The sequence below is a fragment of the Manis pentadactyla genome, chromosome 4, assembly GCF_030020395.1.
Source record: "Manis pentadactyla isolate mManPen7 chromosome 4, mManPen7.hap1, whole genome shotgun sequence".
Lineage (NCBI taxonomy): Eukaryota > Metazoa > Chordata > Mammalia > Pholidota > Manidae > Manis > Manis pentadactyla.
Genome location: NC_080022.1, coordinates 100,468,042 through 100,489,261, shown reverse-complemented (window position 1 = coordinate 100,489,261; position 21,220 = coordinate 100,468,042). Strand labels below are relative to the sequence as shown.

Genomic DNA, 21,220 nt, shown 5'->3' with positions numbered 1-21,220 from the left:
TACTTCTTTTCAGGGGTCCAAACCAATATCATTTATTAAAAATCCATCTTTCCCCTACATTCTTGAAATATACTTTTTATCTTATTCTAAATTACTGAATCTGGGTTTATTTCTGGACTTTGTGTTCTGCCTCATGCATTTCTCATGACTAGGACCATACTAATTTAGACTTGTAGCTTTATAATATGCTTTCTCCCCTGGTGGGTGAGTTCCCCACACTGTACCCATGATTCTCCCTTGTCATAATTTCCCTGGCTATTCTTGTTTCTTTCATTTTCCATGTGAATCTTAGAATTAGCTTGTCTGGTCAAAAGGAAAAATAAAAACCCTTTTGTTATTTTCATTGAAGTCAACTTAAAACTATAGATTAATTTAGAGAGAATTAACATTTATTATGTTTTGTCTTCCGATCAAAGAACATGTCACTTCTTCTGTTCAAACTTTCTTTTGGACCTCTCAGTAGCATTTGGAGATTTTCTTCATGTAGGTTTTACACACATCACTTAGAGTTTATTTCTAAGTGTTTTTCTTTTTTTATTGTTGCTGTTGTAACTGAAGCATTTCTTGTATCTTACTGGTTGTTTTGTCTGAAGGTTATAGATATTTCACAGGCTAATGTCTCTTCCAGTCACTTTACTGAATCATATTGTTGTTTACATTTTTTAGTTGTGAATTATTTTTAAATGAAGCTTTCAGCCTTTAAGGGAAGATGCAGATTCTATTTTAAAGCTCTCAGGGTAAGTGGCTATTTAATGAGTCAATGAATTAGTAAGTGGACGATACTTAGAGTGGTGCCTGGCATATCTTATGAGCTACCACTAATAGCAACAATGACAATACTGCCTAGAATTTACATAGCGTTTTATCTCATTTAATCCTTACAACGACCCCATGCGGTTAGAAAACACATTATTATTTCCACTTTGCAGATAAAGAATATGAAGGTCAGAGATATTAAGTGAATTGTCAAAGGTCACCTGGCAAGGTAGTGCTGGCTCAGGACCTGGGTTTATCTGTATACATCACTGTCTCAGGAAAAGAGGAGGCAAGCCTTTCTGTAAAGTGAAGCGTCCTTTCTGTAAAGTGAATCACCCATCCCCAGAGGTCTGTTTTGATTTGTATTCTGGATGTTCATGCAGGGATGTGTTTGATAAGTCCTGTTTGATAAGGACTCTATGGAGTCAGCTTCCTAGGCCACTAACTTCCAATAAACAAAAGATCGGGGTGCCTTTGGTGTTGGTCCATGTTGATGTGGCCCTGCTCATTCCCGTGAGGAGCTGTCCATTCCTCCCTCCATCACCACGCTTGATGGCCTAGTGTTGTCAGGGGAGAGGAGGCACCAGGTGGCTCAGAGGGTCCCAGCAGAGGATGGTGAGGTGGTGAGTACGGGAAAGAATTTGGAGCCCCTCTTGGGTCCTCCAGACACTCTGACCTCTCTCTGCCTCGCTCCCCTCATACCTGTCCTCCCGCACTCCCCTCACCTCCCCCTGACATGGCCCACCACTGGGGTTCTCAGAGCCTGGAGTGAGGCTTCCACTTTACAGACTGGGAGTTGAGGTCAGGAATAAAGAGACTCTTGGAGCTGTTGGGAGATGGAACCTGGGATTAGAAACTGGGGTCCCCTCTCAGGGAAGAGGGATGCTCCTGAAGGCCTCTGGGGTTGCCAGCTCCCATTTAAGTCTAAACAGGGAGTCATCCCCATCGTGCCACCCTCAAGCTCCAACGCTTTCAGTGACTCCTTTGACCTTCCGGCATGAGCAGAGGCGTTCAGGCCTAACACAGGAGGTCTCCACATTAGAGGACCCAGCTCACCTCCTGGCTTCACCTCTCATTTGGCCCCGAAGCCACAGCTTCTAATGGCCCTGCTGGATCCAAACCGAGGTCCGTGAGGCTGGGGACCCAGCAAATTCCTTCACATGCTTGTCCCTGCTAGCTCTCTATTTCTTCACAGTGGTCCTCTAGATGAAGCTAGATGGACTTGCTAGATTCATCTCTTCATTGGAAAACTATAGTTCTATTAAGCAAACCTAAGCTGATTTAGCAGCCATTTCACATTGTGGCTTCAGGATTGTAGCTTGAAATAAACTGAAAGTCCAGTTATTTTTCATGTAAACTTTGATAGAACTGAGAATGATAAACTTTAAGAAGAAACGTGAAACAGAAATGTAAAAGGTAATGAACTCATCTGTGTTGTTACTTGAACCAGATTCTTACTTGAACCATATACATATATATATATATACATACATAAGAGAGAAAGAAACCTATTTCTTCTTCCAAGCATAATAGAGCAAAAAGTGACTGAACACCAACCCCTTGGTGCTAATGAAGTTCCTTTTCAGTGCTTTAGCAAGCATGCCTTTCTTTTTTGTCTAGATGGAGTTCATTGTTGCTTCTCACCTCTGGGGCTTTGGGGCTTTTGTTAGGCTCCAGCCTCTACAGAGGAAAGTTGTTTGACTTCTTAACACCTGCTAATTGTCTTTGGCTGATGGTGTAAATCCTGCCTCTGAGTTCAGCCATGAGCTGACTGAGTTTAGCACAGTGCCTGACACAGTAGCTTTCCACAAATAGGATTCAGCTGGACTTGAAAAGCAGGCCACTGCATGTGGACAGGGGCAGGTGGGCTCAGAGTGGGTGGAAGGGCTGCCGTCCCCCGTGGTCAGCCCCAGATGGGCCAGGTGAGGAGGGCAGCTGCCTGCTGTCCACTGACCTGCCCCAGGGTAGTCCCTTCCTGGTTCAGGTCCCCACGGCGCCCTCTTTAACACGTGGCTCAGGTTCAGACAGGTGACCTTCTGTACAGCTGGGTTTGCAAGGCAGAGCTGCTTTCCTTGGCTCAAGTTCTGTTCTACCAACACAGGACCCCCAGACAGAGCACTCTGGTCTCAAGCACCCCGTTCCACGCCTCTGGCCCAGCTCTCCACTGTGTCATCATCATCGTCCTCACTGTTGCTGTCCTCATCATTGCAGCAGCAGGGGTTTACCTGCACTGAGTCCTCTGAGGAAGACACTATTATTATTGCCTAGTATTACCCTGTTATTACTGAGAACTCTGTGGTCCTGAGAGGTCCCAAGCTAGTAGTAAAGGGGTGGAACTGTGAGCCTGGCACCCCACTGCAGGGACGAGTGTTTAACCACATGTTCAGGGGTTCCTGCCCTGCCCCACACTGCTCCCTAACGCCTGCCTCTCAGAGCTCACACCTCACTCTCTAGGACGGCATTTCAGCTAAGATGCTTCATTTCTTCTGCTGACTCCAGCTGATTGCTGAGATGATGAAGCCAAGTAGGGTCTCAGTGGAAAAGCAAACCACCATTCGTTAGGGATGCGGCCATGGGCAAGGAAAAGGAAGGAAGGCAACAGGAATACCACGGACGCAGGCAGCCCTAGAGACCCTCAGGGCTCATGCTCTAGGTTCCAGTCACCATTTCCCCCAGGAGTTACATTGCCATTGGCCTCTTCTTTCAGGTAAAATTCCATGTGCCCACAGGGATTGGCTTTATCCTCAGAGGCCATAATAGGATACTCATCACTCACAGAGCCGCAACAAGCCTGGCACTGATTCTAAAGATACACTCATGCAGTATCAGTGGTGGGTGGGGACTCTCTGAGCTGTGTTTCAGATTTTGAACCCTAATCTGGTAAGGTTTGCTCATCTTTGCTGATCAACACAATTACTGTGGGAGGATGGGGTTCCTATGATGGCAATGGGAAGAGGCCCATCTACTGCTTCTAAGTCAGGGGTGAGGGGCTCTCCACGGTGTGAGCTGCATGATGTCACTGACTTTCTTGCTCCTTCCATACTTACTCGACAATTGCATGGCGGTTCTGGTTTTTCATTGCTGTGTAACAAATCACCATAAAACTTGGTGCCTTAAGACAACAATTATTTTCCTCTCTTCTGTGTCTTCTGTCAGTCAGGCACTTGGGAAGGACCCAGCTGGGCAGTCTGTCTCTCTTCATGCAGCATCAGCTGTGGGGACTTGGTTGGCCTGGACGACCTGCTTCCAAGATGACTCACTCACATGGCTGGCAAGGTGGTGCTGTGAGGGTCAGGAGCTCAGCCAGGCCAGGGGCTGGTGGCTGCCTCTCCACACGGGCCTCTGTGGGCTACCTGGGCTTCCTCACAGAACGGTGGTCAGGTTTCAGGGATAAGCATCCTGAGAGAGAGAATGGAAGCTGGAATTTTCTTATGGTCTGGGTGTAGAAATAGGCACAACATTCCTTCTCTTATTCAAGTGGTCACAGAACCCAGATTCAAAAAGAGGAGATGTAGACTTCCCTTCATAAAGAAAGCATGGTCAATGAATTTTGGGGCCATTTAGAAAAACATTCACCCTGGAAAAACTCTAATAATTGTGCCACTCAGAACAGAGCAAAGGTCATATCTTAGCCTGTATGCATTGAAGATACTCAGAAACACAAACAACTTAGGTGAGCTGCAATTTGGGTTTCCCCCTGTATTGGGAAAAGCTGTGGCCAATGCTTCCTGCATCATTTTACTACTTGATGCACCTGGGAGTGGTTCCTAAGATTCCTGTGCATAGAGACAAGAATTAGGAACATTACCTCAGTGTCTTTCTTTTCAGGAAGACAGGCTTGGGTGGAAGGGGGAAATCTGAGGAGGGGAGGTTAACCAGTAAATGTGTTTCCTCTTTCAGGCAGGACAGGTATAGAGAAGAAAGGGCGAGATCATTGTGCTGGACCTGCCGTGTTTGACCAGGCTGATGGCCTGGAAGCTTTGACTGGGCACCTCTCATGTGTAAGTCCCTGTGCCGGGGATGTGAGGTATGAAGAGATGACTAAGAAAAGATCCAGCCCTGTAAGCAGTCATTCTCTAATCTGAGAAGCAAGGCTCATGAACATATGAGGGGGAACCTACCTTCTAAGGCCCTAAAGGTCAAGATTGAGAGCAAGGATGGGATGGAGCTTACTGTATGATGTGGAGATTATTTCACCACACTAAGCTTTCATTCTCCCGTTAGTAAAATGGGGATTCTAATAGTACTTAACTCATAATATTTACTACATAATTTACATATATTTCTGTAGGCCTGGTAAAAGGAAGGGTCTGTTTCCTAGATGTTCAGAGGAGAGGCAGTCACTGGGAGCGGGAAGGTTCAGGAAGATTTCATGGTGGAAACCTTACTTGCCGTTTCCGCCTGAGGGCCTTCAGTGGGGCTTCCTGCCCACCACCCCACGCATAGTGTCACTCAGGATACCTTTCAGGCTTCAGACTTCTTAACTTTGCAGCAGATTTCACTGTAGACTGCCTTGTCCTTCTCAACACACGGTCTTCACACGGTCCTCTTACCTCTTGGCTCTTCCTGTCTGTCTTCTTTCTGGACCTTTCTTGCTCCTCCCACCCCTTAGGGGAAAGCCCTGCCCTCTGTGCATTTCCTCTGGAGGGGTGTCTTCGCTCTGCGTCATGTCTCCTTCAGGTTCGTGACTTCTAAGTCTGCGTCTCCAGCCTGCTTTCCTGTGCTCTGTGCCTATATTCCTGACCACACTCTATTTTCTCAGCAGATCTTTATGGAGAGCCCACTCTGTGCTGAAGGTGGACACAGTCTCTGCCCATGCCTTTGTTTATATATCAGCCAGAGAGGTGGTCACTCAGAGCCAGTCACACCCTGATGTACTTAATTCCAGTCATGCCAGGGGCTACCAAGGAGAAGAAATGCCCACCTGGGAGGCTGACTGAATTCTTCTGCATGGTCAGGAGAGGCATGAACGAGGGCTTGAAGGGAACTCTGTGGGTAGGTGGGCAGGGAGGGAGGGAAGAGGGAGAGGGGGACTTAGAGGCTTCCCGGCAGAGAGGACACATGGGCTGAAGGGTGAGTCAGGAAGGAGTGGGTGAGCGGGAGAGCTGAGAGAAGGTCAGTGTGGGCAGTGGGCTGCCAGGAAGGCCATGGGAGAGGGGTGTGAGATGAGGCCAAGGAATGAGGACAGACACATTCAAGATGTGCACCAAACTCTGAGAGCTTGAGAAGGGTGTGATCATATCTGTGCTTCTAGAAACTCACACTTGCTGCTATGTGGAGAGAATGGGCAAGCCTGGACGTGGGCTTAGGAGGTGGCTATGAACCCAGGTGGATAATCATTATGGTTTGGACTAGGGTTGTGAGAGCAGAATGAAGGAGAAGTGGCCAGATTCTTGGGGTGGGGTTAGGACATAAAGTCTCCAGGATGTCATGATGGATTTTATGAAGGAGTGAGGAAGAGGGAGGCTCAAGGGTGACGGCTGGATTCCTGTGGCTCAGCTGTTCACGGAGTCAGGGAGCCCTGCAGGAGGAGTGAGAGGCAGAATGTCGAATATTTTACAAGGTAGATATTTGAACGTTGAATTTATTGCTTATATATCTGTGTTGGAGGTGATTCTGAGGGAGACAAGTGGAAAAGTGGAGGAAGAGGTGGAATATATGGAACTCAGAAGAGTGCCTGAAGGAGCTGTAAATGAGGGAGTCCCTGGTACAGGAGATGGTCTAAGACAGGAGCGTAGAGTGAGAAAAGGGTAAGGTTCTAAGAAGTCCAGCTTTTAAAGGTTAGCAGGGGAAACTGAGGGGTGGCCAGAAGGGTAGAAGGAAATCAGGGAGCATGCAGTCCTGAGAAAAGAGTGCTAGCAGGACGGAGAGGGCATCGGAGACAGGTTTTACAGAGGCAGGAAGATGAGGACTGGAGGCTGTCCCATGGACTTAGGGACCGAGAAGTCCCTGGTGACCCTAGTGAGAGGGAGCCATCTTGGCAGCATTATGGGGCAGAAGCGGGTTCAGAGTGAGTGGGGAGGGAGGAAATGGAGGCAGAGGATGTGGAACAAAATGAGAGCCTAGTGACGTTTCAAAGGGAAGATACCTGAACACGCGTAAAGCTTCTGGAAGGATCCAGAAGAAAGGGAAAGCTTGACAAGATTGGCAAGATAGAGTAACTGATAGCAGTTGAGGTTCTCCGGAAGGTGAGGCCAGGGGACCCAGTGGACAGGTAGGGGCTGGTCTCAGGGAGCAGGAGAGACTCTGCCCTGCGGTGTCAGGAGGAAGGGGGAAGAGAGGGAGGAGCAAGTGCAGGTGAGGTGCGGGCAGGTTTCCTTCTCCTCAGTGGAAACGCCAGGGAGCTTCTTCCCCCAGGTAAGGCAGTCCCTAAGTGAGCACGGCCCTCTGGGGTGGGGTGGGGTCAGCGGGTGGTGTGTGAGGGCTGAGTGGCACTCATCAGCCTGGGGAGGCAACTCGATTATAGGAATGCCATGGGGCAGCATGAGGTACCCGCTCGAGTTTGTTGACCATGAAGGCAAAGGGGCACTCATGGCCCCATAGTGCATTTTTCTCTAGAGAATTTGGGCAGAGAAACCAAGTACTGAGTTCATTTAAGCTTGGAATTTTACTAGGTAGATGTGATGCAAGGGCAGAAAGGCAAAGACATCTTCTGGTTATTGTCCTGCTATCCCATGGACACTTCATTCTCAATATGTCCCAAATCTTTTATCTCATTACCTTCATCCCCAGTGCTCCCCAAATCTGCTCTTCCTTCCAGATTCCCTATCTTGGTTAATAAAAATACAATCATCTGATGATACCATGAGTCACAGTATTTTATTAAGCACGTGTTCTATCAAATGTCACACCAGATATTTTTAAAAAATCACCTCATCTGTTCATCATAACAACCTCATGGGATATGTCCTATTCATTTTACAGATGTGAAAACTAAGGCTCAGACAGGTTCTGTCACTTGCTCCAGGTCTCTAGTAAAAAAGTCAGAATGAAAACTAGGTCTGTCAGTTTCCAAAGTCCTTCTCCTCTCCCCCACCCCCTGCGAGTTCCCCTGCCCTAAAATCACCCATCCCTGACTTTCCTTCTTCTCACCTCCCACACCAGCTCAGTTGTCACATTCTGTTAGTTCACCTCTGTCATGTCTCCTGTATCACTTGCCATTTCCTGCCATGTCCCTGCACCCTCCTCTGTGTCACTGGCTGGGTGCACCAGAAGGTAAGCCCTTGAGGGCAGGAATCATTATCAATGCTGTTTTCTGTGTATCCTTGGAGCCTAGAACAGAGTCAGACAAACACTAGGCTAACACTAAGAAGCTGTTGAGTGAAAAGATAAATGTCTATTGGGAGATAATTCTCCATGGCTGTCTCGCAATTCCACAATTCTCATCAGCCTGGGGAGGCAACTTGATTATAGGAATGCCATAGGGCAGCATCAGGTACCCGCTCAAGTTTGTTGACCATGAAACATGCTTATGGGCAGAAGCACAGGCAGCTTTTTATCCCAGACCATTTATTTACATAGCAAACAGCTATGGAAGATACAGTGTCTTCTGCAGTGGAGGACAGTATAATAATGTTTGTTTGCTGTCCAGTATAATAAGGACAATGTATCCCTCCAGGGCAAAGGTTGGACAGGCTTGCTTGCAGCCCATTATAAAAGATTAGGGTTTCCTAAGCTTGGGGTTCCTCAGCAGGTGTAGTATCACCTGGGTCCAGCCCCAGGGAACTTGGGGACTAAGAGAAACTGACTTGAATGTGAAGCTCATGCTGCCTGCTGTACCATGAGTTGTAAAGTCCCTTATCTCTGGGCCGGGATATCATGTCTACTCCCAGCATCCATGAACCTGTGGCAGGCTAACTTGTTAGACTGCAAAGGTAAAATCTCAGTGCCTTTGGAGTTTGTGACCATGGTCCTATATAGCCTTTCAGTAGGACAACTGAGAAACAGCCTCCACCTCCCACCCCTCCCTAACAGCTGTCTCTAGTGCCGAAGTCCCCATAGTGTCCTTTAGAGCAGGGATAATCTATCCCAGACTCCCCAGACTGCCCTCCAAGACCCTGGAGGATGGTTCCTACCTCCCTAAGGTCACCTCCTACCACCCCACCCCTGCTCCAGCTCAGGCAGTCATCCCCCTTGCACACCTTCTCCACTCTTGTGTATCTTTGGCCTTGTCATGCTATTCCCTCCACAAGGGTCATCCTTGTCCCCTTATGAAAGTTCAAGTCCTGTCCACCCTTTGAGACCAGTATCCTGTATTGCCTCTTTCATAAGGCCTGCCCTGAGCCTTACGAATTCCCTCTTGGAATTCCCTCTCCCTTCACTGACCCTCACTCTACTGATCTTTGTAGGGTCCTTCAGTCCTTTTGCCTTGCATTGTGGCTGTCTGGGTAAGCCCCACTCTGCCTCTGTGGTCTCAACCTCTGAAGCCCATGGCATACAGTAGGAGCTCAATGGATGAGTGAGAGACATATGGAAGAGTTGAACTTCAAGGCACAGGGAATTGCAGGGTGGTATGGTGGAGGGACCTGTGGAAAAGGCATTCCCAGTGAGAAGAGAGTGAACATAGGTAAGGAGATGGGAGTGCCCAGAGCAGGAGGAATTATCACTTGGGTGGGACAGAGTTCTTGAAGGAGGGCCCAAAGAGATGGGCCAGAAAAGGTAAACAAATGAGGCCCAGGGCCCAGTCCTCTGCGAGGGCAGAAGCCGTGGTAATGGGGCTCCGTGGTCTGGGTCGCTTGGCCAGGGCCTCAAGAGGCAGCCCCTCTCCCTCTCCCTGCCCACCCGCTCCGCCTGCGTCGGCCATCAGAGCCTCGCTCGCGGCCTCAGAGCCCAGCATTGACGCGGGCCCGCGCGTGAGTCAAGACTGCGTCACGGCGCCCCGCCGCCAGGGTGGCCTTTCGGAAAGCGAGGGAACGGTGCGCGGTGCGCTCCGCCCAGATCCGTTCCGCTCCGCAGAGCCGGCGCGGCCAGGGCGCAGGGAGGACGGCATTCGGCCTCGGTGCCCGCAGCCCCACGCGCTCCCTCTGCCGCGGGACCTGGGTCCCCGGGCCGCTCCCCGGAGGCCTGAGCGCACCGCGGGCGGGAGCTGGGCCGGGACCCGCGGCGAGGGAGGGAGCGAGAAGCGAGCAGAGTCGCGTGCACGGGCGCGCGGCTCCGGGTCCCCTCCCAGCCCCGGCTGGTGACCGTCGCCGCCAGACTCGGGCTGCCGGTGGGAGGGCTGTGCGCCTGCGACCCGTCGGGGGCCGCAGCAGCTCTGCCGAAGCGCAGCGGCTGTGTCCGCGCGACGCCCCACGCGGGACAGGTGAGTCGCTGGCCGCGCCCCGCCTGGCTTTACGCGGTCAGCCACCGCAACTTTGGCTGTTCCGGCCCCGCCTCGGCCGGGAAGGCCTAAGGACCGAGGTGCGAGGCGGCCATGCCCAGGTATCTGCCCGGCCCTGGGCTCTTCCCGCCGCTCCAGCCGCTGTTGCCTGGCGACGGAGCACCGGGGCCCGTGCTCTTCGGGCACATCGCGGGTGCCCAGCTCAGCTAGCATGGGCTGGCCAACGGGCTCCAGCTTCCGGGGCTCAGGCGGGCCCAAGAACTCCGGAGGTAATAGGGCAGAGCTGCAGAGGCAAGCGCCCGCGGAGCACCCGGGAGGAGGCCCGGCCAGTCCCGCCGCCCGCAGCTGCGCGCCTAGGGCTCAGTCCCCGCGGGGAGGCTCCTGCGCGGCGGGAGACCCCAGCCCCATCCGCTCGGCTTCCGGCCGGTGACCTTGAGAATAACATTGGCAGGAGAAGCAGAGTGCTTGCGCAGAGATGAATATTTAATTCCCAGCCCTGGGGCTGGTCTTCGCTGAATTTGGAGCTAGCCGGCAGCCCAGCCATCCTCGAGGGAAGCGCATCTGAGAACCTAATGACGGAGATGGGGGACGTGCGCAGGGTGCGTGTCTGGAGGGGGCACCGTCTCAGGAGACAGGCCTCTGCCACATTTATACCTGTGAGCACCGAGTTCTATAGCGATGCTCGAAGTACTCCTGGAGGGCCGTTCCCCCAGGAGCGCTGTCGTCTTGTAAGGAAGCCTGGTGTTTCCTTTTAAAGCCCAAACCGCACTTTCAGGGCTCCAAGTGATTAGAAATACCGAGGCCACTTAACTTACAGGACTCAGTCACTGTCAAGTGGCTTTAAAAAAATTATAAATTGATCCCATTTCTCTTTACTTCTTTGAGAAATATTTTAAAGGATCTTTGTATTAGGAGATTTCTAACAGGCTGTATTTGTGGCAATTCTTCTGTGAGTATGAGGCAGGTGGGGCCGGGTTGGGGAGATAGGGTGGTTGGGTAAAGAAGGAAGAGTCTTTTGAAGGCTCTGCCCATGTTAACAGGAACTTGTAAGAAACTAGGAAAATCCTGTAATGGCTCTAAAAAAAATTTAACCAAAACATTAAAGCCTAGCTGTTTGGCTGTGTTGGACATGGTGACTGATGTCTAGAGGACAAGGTCAGAGGGTGTTGAGGTTAACAGTGGGGATTTCCTGTGTCCCTCCCTGTGCTTACATTACCCCATGGTCCAGTAAGTGCCCCCATCCCCTGAGCAGGAAGGGCTTTGAGGTCACACCTGACTGTCCTTGGGCTATGGCTCATTCATGGGGCCCATCAGAGGCTCCAGCTCCTCTGCTGACTTTTTCTCTAATAGAGCAGCTGTAACTAAGTAGGTGGTGAGTTTCCTTGAATCTCTGCAGCTCAGCTTGGAGGGTGACTCAGTGCAGGAGGCAAATTGCGCCCACCAGCTCTGATTGGAGTAAGTTTGACCTGAGTCACATGCAGAGTTGTGTGTCAGCTGTTTGGGAGTTGAATGGAGTTCTTTCCCAGGAACTGTGGGCAGGAATGGCCAGAGATACCAGTGTTTTAGGGCCACTGAGCAGAGGTGGGCAGGTCCTCATAGTGAGCCATGCTGAGCTCAGGCTGCCTGGCTGTGGGGCAAGGGCCTTAGGCCTCTGACTCCAAGGGAAGGAAAGCAGGGCCAGGGTGGGGGTGCGGGGTTGGAGAAGTCTCCGGGGGAGGGTATGTGGTTGTTGTCAGAACTGGGCCCATTGCCCAGCCATGTGCCAGCAGGAAGTGACCTTGGGCAAGTCACTTTCCCTCTGGAGCCTTGGTGTCCTCAGAGATGCCTATGCCACCTTTTCCGCAGGCTTATTTTGAGCCCATTGCTGGACACATAACAGATGCTCATTAAATGTTAGTTCCCCACCTCTTTCCTTATGGACTGTAACCAGAGTTGCTTCTTCCTCTCCCTGCCCTTGCCCCTTGGTGTAAGAGGGGTATGGGAAAAATGAAAGTGGCAGGGCTTCAGTGTGGTTGAGAAGGACCCACAACTCACTTCAAGCTGAACTGTTCTAACCCCCAGGTCTCTTCAGGAGACCCTGAGTGGGGAAGACTGAGTAAGAGCAGGGCTGAGAGGGTAGGGGTGGGGGTGGGCCCGGCTGTGTTGGGTCTGCCGGCACCCTCAGCTGTCTGCAAATAGCCCCAGGATGAGACTCCAGCACATAGTTTAGGATTGTTCATGTCTAGGGCCTGGTCTCAAGTTACGGCACCTGCAGGGTGGACTTCAGGGGTCCCCGCCCTTCAGGCAGGGCTTGCCATCCTCCTCCCCACCTGACCTATCTGTAATGGAGTTGAAAGCCACAAGACAACTGTGCAGGAGAGGCGGGGCTGGCTTTTCCTGGAGAGGAAAGGAGTGTGTCTCCTGCCTTCCCTGATGGGTCCTGGGTCCCTGCTCCCTCATTCTATAATGTGCCTAGTTTTGGTGTGGAGCTATGATGTTTGTGCCTCAAGAGTGAAGGAAATAAGGGGATCCCCAGTGCAACAGGGAAGGGACCATGCTGACCCAGGGGACTCCAGCCTGCTACTGGAAGTTGCGTGTGTGTGTGTGTGTGTGTGTGTGAGTGTGTGTGTGTGTATGCACCCTGGAGGTACATGCACCCTGGAATCAATGTCCTACCCATCAGATCTGGGAGCAAATTCCAAGGATGATTGAGAAAGAGATATGAAAGGACTCCTGACTGCTGTGCATCTTCTCTTCCTGCCTGCTCCTTTTTCTGTCCAGGTCTGCTGCAGCAGGACAATTCATCATGAATCCCTTTAAGGCTGCTAAGATGCACAGCAGAATAGCTTAAAGGGAAGATGGATTTGGGCTTTTTTCTTAGAACCAGGTCTGAGTTATCACTCACTCCTAGGCTGGGCTGCAAAAAGTCCTCACAGCCAAATATCTAGAGCAGCAGGATGAGAAAAAACTCGGTCACTTAGCAACTACAAAGCCCTTTTACATTAACCTCCCTGACTGGTGTTCTGGACTCCAGAGGTCAGAAGCAAAGTGCTGTGAGGAGGTCTGCATTAGTTCCCCTTCCCATACTCAGGTGGGACAGTGCTCTGTGGGGGAAATGCTTACCTGGTGTGCTCTTAGGGGAGGTGAGTGCCATCCTGGCTTCTAGCTGCTTATGCCATGCTTGGCACACAGTGATAATACCCAGGTTTTTATTGAGGCTTCTGCATTGTGCTAAGTGCTTTATTCTTATACCATCTTGTTTAATCTCACTACAATCCCATGAGACAGATATTGCTCTCTGCAGTTTACAGTTGTGAGACTGGAGGTTCAGAACAGTGAAATAATTTGCTCAAGGTCACACACATAGTGAGTGGCAACCTGAGAACTTGAACTCAGGTTTGTCAGATTCTAAACTTCATGCTCTTAACAACTATGTGATATGTCTCCATAAGAAGTTCTTAATAAATATTTGTTGACAACCTAGGCATTTACCCAGAGGAGGCTGTCTAAATCTGTGAGTCCAGTTCTTTATGCTAGTGACCTGAGAAAGGGGGAAATGAGCTCCCAGCAATGGAAAATTGGTAGGAATGAACATGGTTAAACTTCCAAAATTGAGGAATGTGGTATGTGGTTCCAGGTGGATTGGAATCCAGAAGATCCCAGTCTCCATCTTGGTGCTTTATTGTCCTGCCTGTCTTCCGTTTCTTGACCTCTACCACTCCTGACCTAATTCACTTCAGTTCTGTCCAAGTCAGGGGTTGCTGATGGAAGCAGGGAGAGGAGAATCAAAGCAGAGTGGATGTTGCCCTGAGGATGTTGCATCAGCAGAATCAAGGACAGCCATTTGCTGGTGGGAGCTCTGGTGTGTCAGGTTTCTGTGCTGGAGAGTGCATGCTAGGGACTTGCAGCAGTTTCTGATGAGGCCCCAGACCCCAGGGCAAAACTGCTAAAGCTCCAAGGTTATTTACAGCATGGGCTGCTCAGAGCAGTGCTGCTTGCTTCCTGATCTTATCCCATGGAGAGTGCACTCTCCTCACCTTTTGGGCTCTGCCACTTGCATTCTTGGCTGTTCTGGGAAATTTGGCATCTGATTCCTCCTGCTCCTTCATCTCTTCTCTCTGAGAAATCACCATCCCTTGAGGAACAAGCCTATACTGGCCAGCCTGCCTGGCACCTCCAAACCACCCTTGGTCTTGGTGGGGAAGTTCCTGTGAGTGAGGGTGGTAACTGGAAGTAAGCATTAATACTCCCCCACCCCCAGAGGACACAGAGAGGTCTTCCCAGAAACCCTTCCTCCATAGGCAGACATTTTGTGGAGATACAGTCCTTTGATAATCCCCCTGCCCCACCCCCATGAGTAATTAAAAAAATTAAAACACTGTTCATATGTGGATAAATCCAGTTATGGGAAAATATAATTAGTGAATAATTACATAGTGAATATATAAGTAATATATATATTATATGTGTATAATGCATATATAGGGAATAATTAAAATATTCCCTGTGCATAGAAAACTCACATATGAGGAGATAAGCGCTGATGTAAGATGGATTACCACAATATTCTCATGGTGAGAAACAGGCAATTTTGTTAGAGAATAATTCTTTGTCAGGTGATCCTTGGCAGTCTGAGTCCCCAGCTTGGGAGCTGAGACTTGAGGCCCTGTTTGCTCTGTGGCTTCTTCTGGAGGGAGGGTGGGGCCAGTGTAGGGCCCGAGGAGATGATGTTCCAGCTCTCAGACCCTTGGGGCGTCTTGTTAGCTGCATTCGTCGCACTGAGTTGCCACTCTGCCTTCAGAGCCCTCTCACAGATCTTCTGAAGGTAACAAGCTGCCTCTTGCTGTACTCCATCATTTCTAATTACTGGTTTAATTAGAATTTCTGCTGGATTCTGCACACTGCTGATTTGCCACCTATTCTTTCACTTGCAAATGGAATTCATTGGTCTACACCCAAAATTCCTGCTGGTTGCATTTTCTCTTTAATTATAAGACTCCTGGGCTCCTGTGGTTTTAAATCCCACTCCAGGTCAGCAATGCTGTTTGATAAAGCCTACCTTTTGTGACATGTGTGAACAGTCACCTGGTGGAGTGGCTCCGTCAGGTGACACCAGGTGAATATTCAATGATGATGTGGACCCCTTCTTCTCTGGGGATATAAAGGAAGGAGGAGGTGCTCCCGTGCTGGGCACCCAGCACTGGCTCCCAGGATGGCCTGTTGGGCGCTGTCCACGGTCCTGGCACACTGCTGAGACAACCTGCCAGCTAGTGATTTGGGGCTCCTGTAGAACAGCTGGCAGGAACATCACTGACCACTTCCCCAAATTGCATTAGTTGTTGGCTTTGGGAAAAAACCTGGCCAAGTGAGGAAGCTCCTGACCTCAGGGGGAAATGGTGGTGACTTGTTGACTGTGGCTCAGGTGTATCACTTTGAAATGCAGCATGGTACATGGGTGAACTTCCTAATCAGTGCCACAGGTGGGTAGCAGCTGGCCCAGAAAGAGTGCTGCCTATATCTCTTGGAATAGCCTGGAGTGGCCTAGGGTGGAGGAACCTCTTCCATTCACCCCAGTGTTCTGTACCAGTATTCTCTTCTCTGCGTGTCATGACATGCAAAAAGTTGGAAAGAACCAGGATATTGGAAAGCATATGGGCTACAGAGTTCAGATGAACATAATTGGAATCTCTACTCCTCCATTTCACGGCTGGGCAATCTTGTACAGGAGAGTTATCTTCCCTTAGCCTAGCCTGCTTCATTATAAAGTGAGAATTGCATTTTTATCCCAAGTTTTTGGGAGGATAAATAACACATATAACTGCACCAGATCTTCAGATACTTGCTCCCTTGCTGTGATCTCAGCTGTCCAGCAACTTGTTCCTGATAGTAGTGCTTCCCGCTGTACTGATGGCGGTGAGGAAAGAGACATAACCCTTCTTGTTCCCTGAGAGGAGACAGCATGTTGGGACTGTAATTAAGAGTTTCTGGTCATGATTTCTTCAAGTGCCCTTCAGCAGTTCTGTGGGTAACTCAGGTTATTTGACATCCTTGGTTCCCTCTGTCTCTCTCTGAGACAAGATAAAATAGCAGCTTTAAGAAAATCCAGGTCAGAGGATGAGGGCAGATGCTGTGAGGAACCATCTGTCATGATCATGGGCCTCTGGAGAATGAAGGGAAAGGGGAGTGAGACTTTTACTCTTTGCTCTTGGACTTTATGTTTTCACTTCTGATTTACAGTAATTTTTTTTTTCCAAATTGGTATAGTCTTCTGGGTCTTCTGCCTGTCTGGATCCTGCTGTGTCCTTCAGTTCATCTTCTGGATCCTGGTGGGGCCCTCTTTCTCTCTGTTTGTAAAACCTAAACCTCACTCAACATCCTGGCCCAGGCCACCATAATCTCTTACCCACCCTCTGTTTCTTTGCTTGTCCTATGGTGATCCCCTTTTTAAATGATGGGTCACATCATTCCCCTGCTCAAAAACTTCCAGCAGCTTCCTATTGGCCTTGAAAGGAAACTCAAACTCCTTTCTCTGGCCAATGAGTCCTGCCTGCTCTGGATTCTGGCTGTCCTCCTATCTCAGCACTTTTCACTCTTCTCTTGCTCAGGATGCTCCTGGCATGGGCCTTTCCTTCTGCTCTTTGTACTTGCCAAGCATGCTGGCCCTGCCACAGGGCCTTTGCACTTCCCTCCGCCCTAAATGCTTTCCAGGATATTCATGTGCCTCATTTTCTCAGTCTATCGGGTCTTTATCAGAATGTGCTTTCCTCCTTCCCCTGTATGTTGTAGCATCCCTGCCTCACTCCATCCCCTCATATTCATTCCATATATTTATATAATACCTTTTTATATATTATAGATATAGTATATATCTATATACACATTATTAATTCAATATTTGTCTGATTTTTATTTGTCTCTCTGTACTAGAAGGTGAATCCCACAGAGTAGAGACATTCTGCTATATTAGAACAGGGTCTGGTGCATAGCTAGTGTTCAGTAAATATTTGTTAAAGGAAGGAAAGGAAAGGAAGGAGAGAGGGAGGGAAAACTCTAAAGAGGGATTTAAAAAATCCTGCATTTCAGCAATATCTCTAGTTTACAGGAGTCTCTGGGCTCCACTCTCCTCCCAGCCCAAGAGGGTGGTGGGAAGTCCGTTGGAGCCCCGAGCACCTGCATCCCCAGGCACCCACATGCTTGTTACATGCCTGCTGCAGGGCATTGTAGGACAGTGGGTAGCTGCACTGGCTGACCCATTTACCCCATGTTCTCGTGTGAAGGGGCAGCTGATGCTGGTTTATGGTGTGCTCCTTGCATTACCTCATTTTACCCTCTTGACAGCTCTGTGAGGTTGGCACCTCCAGCTCCATCTCCTCAGGTGCAGGAGCTGAAACCAAGAGAGATGTGTACTTTCCCAAACACTTACAGCTAATAAGTGGCAGCAGGACTCAAAACCAGGTTTCTCTGGCTCCCAAACCCGTGATCTATCTGTCATGGTGTTATGGCTGAGTCAGGTTCCAGAGTCAGACTGTGTTCGTGCAGACCCAAGGCCTCCCCTTTCTGATGGTGTGCCCATGGACCAGTTGCCTTATTTCATCAATTCCAAGATGCATATTTTTGTACATTGTCACCTCTTAAAATCAGGACATGACATGTAATCAATGATGTCTACAAATGGCCGTTGGTCAGGAGGCAGTGGTGACCTAGTTGGGTGAAAACCTTCCATTGACCCTCTCTGGTAAGTTCAAGGAATTGCCAGCATCAAGGGCCCTTAAGTTCAATGAAATATAGGTAATTAATCCCTCTGAGTCTCTACTTTTTCATTTGTAAAATGGGAATAATAGTGGTACAACCTCTCACAGTTATTGGCAGACTTAAAGGAGCAGCAGCTGGCTGTGCGGTTGGCCTCAGGGAGTGTCATCTGTTTGCTGTTGTTATCATTGTCATCATCACTCCACCCACTCTGCCTTCAGAAGTTCTCAGCACCTAACTTCTAGTGCAAAGTTATAGCATCTGTGGGCATCCACAGTGCTCTCCTGCTCATGTACCCATTGCACATGCATCACCCCCCCGTCTATGAAATGGTAAAACCGAACCAAAAGATTTTGTTTGCACTGGCCCTGCCCACATTTTCCAGTGCCAGTTCCTCCCACTCTGGACCATCTGCCCCTTTTCCTGCTTCCCTTCCTCCTTGACTAAGAAAACAAAATACTGACTGCAGAGAATGCTCTCGGCAAATATAACTGGAAGGTGAGACAAGCTGCAGAAGATTCTACTGGTTCCTTTGCCCAACTTGTTTGGAATGGTTACACCCAGCCCCATGGAATGCTCTGGGCCAAGACTGTGCCCATCCTGTTTTTATTTCTCTGTGGTGGAGATGGATCCTGTGTACAAAGTAGAGAAAATGAGGCACAAATAGTGGCTCCTTTATAAGAGGCGAGATGTCAGTGAATGATGGCCAGACTTCTTAGTTTACCTTAGTTTTACACTGCCATTTGGGGCATCCTTGGGGCATTATACTGTTCTTGGGGTCAAAACATCTAATCAGAAAATGGGAAGAACTTGAATCTGGGAAATTACATCATACTAGAAAATTTGGGGAATTCAAAATGCATCAATTCATTGATTTAATCATTCAGTTCATTCGTATCATATTTATTGAGCACACATCATAGTAACATACCAGGGTTTAACTTTGCAGAGACAAAGGTGGTGTTTATTGAGGTACGGATGGGAGATGAAAAAATAAACGTAACAAATCTGTGAAATGGAGTCAGAACTTACCGTTTGGTTTATCTGACTTCTCAACAAGCTTTTCTTTCTCTTTCTCCTTCCATCCATGTGGTAAGCAGATGCAGTTGGTAGGTAAGTGCTGTTCCCTATTTTACAGATGAATAAGGAACAAGAAAGCTGGCTTCCAAGGCCTGGTCCTCCCCACATGTGCTGCGGGTCTGCACTCCAACAGAGTTCTCCCCCAACCCCTCTCTGGCTGGGGCATGCTGACATGTAGAAGATTTAAAGGTCCTTCTGGTCATATCTGTTAGTTTTTCACCCCTGCCTCTTTGTTTTGAAGGTGGGGGCAGTGGATAGGATTTCAGCATAAGGTTGTTCTTGGAGGGTGGGAAGGCAGGGACCCTGGAGCATTGTAAGTACCTTGTTTTGTCCTATGCATGCCAGGCACTGGCTGGGCCAGGAGGCAGTGGGGGTGGACACAAAGCTAAATATACCTTGGTTCCTGCCTTCAGGGAGGTTCCTATTTAGAAAAGAAATCAGGCATGTAAACAACTAGCTATACCAGAAAGCCAAATGGTTAAAGTGTAAAATAGTATTACATGGAGTATGCTGAGAAGGGGAAAGAAAGGGACATTAATTTCTCACTTAGAGAATCATAGAAGATGTCATGGGGGTGAATTGGGGCCTTGAGCTGCACCTTCAAAGACTGGGAGCTTGAGTAGGCGGAGGATGGGGAAGATTTATGCTGAAGGAGGGGTAGTGTGCCGGGGAAGAAGTGTAGGCTGAGGCTGGAAGGTGTGGGGGGCCCAGTGCAGGAGCTGCGAATGCCTGGGCAAGGGCTGGGGGCTCTCTTCTGCAGGCAGTGGGAGTGGGCTGACATAGTATTTCAAGGAGCTGCCTCTGAAGGCCTGGAGGAAGAGGGGGCTTGGAGCCTGCAGCAGGCCTCCCAGAGAGGCCCTGAGTGAGAGCACAGGAGTGGGGAAGGGTGAGGGTCAGAGCACCGATCTCACCATGTGCCCTTTGGAAGGATGGGGAAGGAGGATGGCAGGAATGGTGCTCAGCGGAAAACCCAAGTTGTGCAGCCACCAAGTCAAGGCCAGGGACTGACGGGAGCATTTTTTCCCAATTGACTGCCAGAGGTTTCAATAAAACAATTAAAAATGATTTGTAGGACAGTTTGGGTCTCTGATAATAGTCAGACCTGTTTTGGGCTCAGCGGAAGCCCAGAGGCTCTGAGGTAATTAGGAGAACTCTTTGGACCGCATCACTTGTCACATGGAAACCAGGAAGGTGTCAAGTTCTCTGAGAAAAAGGAACCTGTTTCCTTCTCACCACCAGCTGGTCTTGAGTTGGACCTCCGTGTTATGGCCTGGGGGCTGAGTGTTCTCCCATGCTCTCCTGCACTGGGTGGTTTTCATAGGTAGCAGTTTGCATCTAAGAAAGTGTAGCACTCTTTCCAGAGCTACGAGGCCCAAGGGTACCAAAGCGAGCATGACACTGGGGTCTGCAGTCGCCCTGGCGGCCTGCTTTCCCAAAGATGGTGGTGTCTCCACTCAGCTCCCCTGGTGGGGGTTGGACTTGGAAAATATGTGAGTCCCTTGAGTTTGTCCCTTGAGTTACCTGGTACAACCCTCCTCAGCAAGGGACAGCCTGGCCCCAGGAGGAAGGTGCTCAGAGGGCCGACTGTAGCTCCAGAAGGACCCCTTCCCCATCTCTGACTGCTGTGTGGGCAGGGGCTCCCAGCTTGGCCAGCGAGCAGCTGTCCCCATGTCTCCACTCCATGAGGCAATGGCTGGGTGCTGTGCTTGAAAAATTGTTGTCGGCTGGCAGCCTTCTGGCAGGAGATATTTTTACCTGCCTGCCTCCTAGTCGCGTAATTTTTCCTCTTCTTAAGAGGATTCACAGCTCACTTGCTCAGTCCTGCATCTCTCCTGTGCTTTTTGAGCTGTAAACTGCGTCTGTTGCTAAGTGACCGATGTGGCACTGAGGACTTCCTCGGCACTGGCGCCCCTCTGCACTGTGCTTTGAGTCACTGAGGCATGCCTTTCGGAGAGCACCAGGGTCCTCATCATCTGATGCACTGCTCGTGAAAGTGACTTCAACACCCACCCCAGCTACTACAGGGGGATAATCTGACTGTAGCTGGGCTGGTTGCCAGAGCTTTCCCAGGATGCCCCAGCAACCTGTCAACTGATGGAGGATGGCAGGACAGACAGGCTAATACCTACGGGATCTGGTGCCTGGGCAGGTCACGCCTTGCTCACACCTGCGGGCAAGAGGGGCACTCCCAGGGTATATGCAGAGCTGAGAGGGGCCTCAGAGATCCTCCAGACCAATGTGTTTCACATCCAGGGAAACCAAGGCCTAGTGTGGTCAGGGCAGTGGTGCTGTTTGTGTGGGTGGTTGGTGATTGGTCAAGACTAACCAGCACCTAGT

General features: G+C 49.8%; 1 protein-coding gene across 1 annotated transcript in view; it reads left to right on the top strand.

The window, feature by feature from the left end:
- Positions 1–9,681: 9,681 nt before the first annotated feature.
- The window catches only part of SLC6A17 (solute carrier family 6 member 17), a 52,108-nt gene continuing 40,569 nt past the window's right edge, over positions 9,682–21,220 (top strand). Inside the window, exon 1 of the mRNA XM_036916715.2 lies at positions 9,682–10,057. The gene's annotated coding sequence lies outside the window, so the exon portion shown is untranslated. The remainder of the gene's footprint in view (positions 10,058–21,220) is intronic.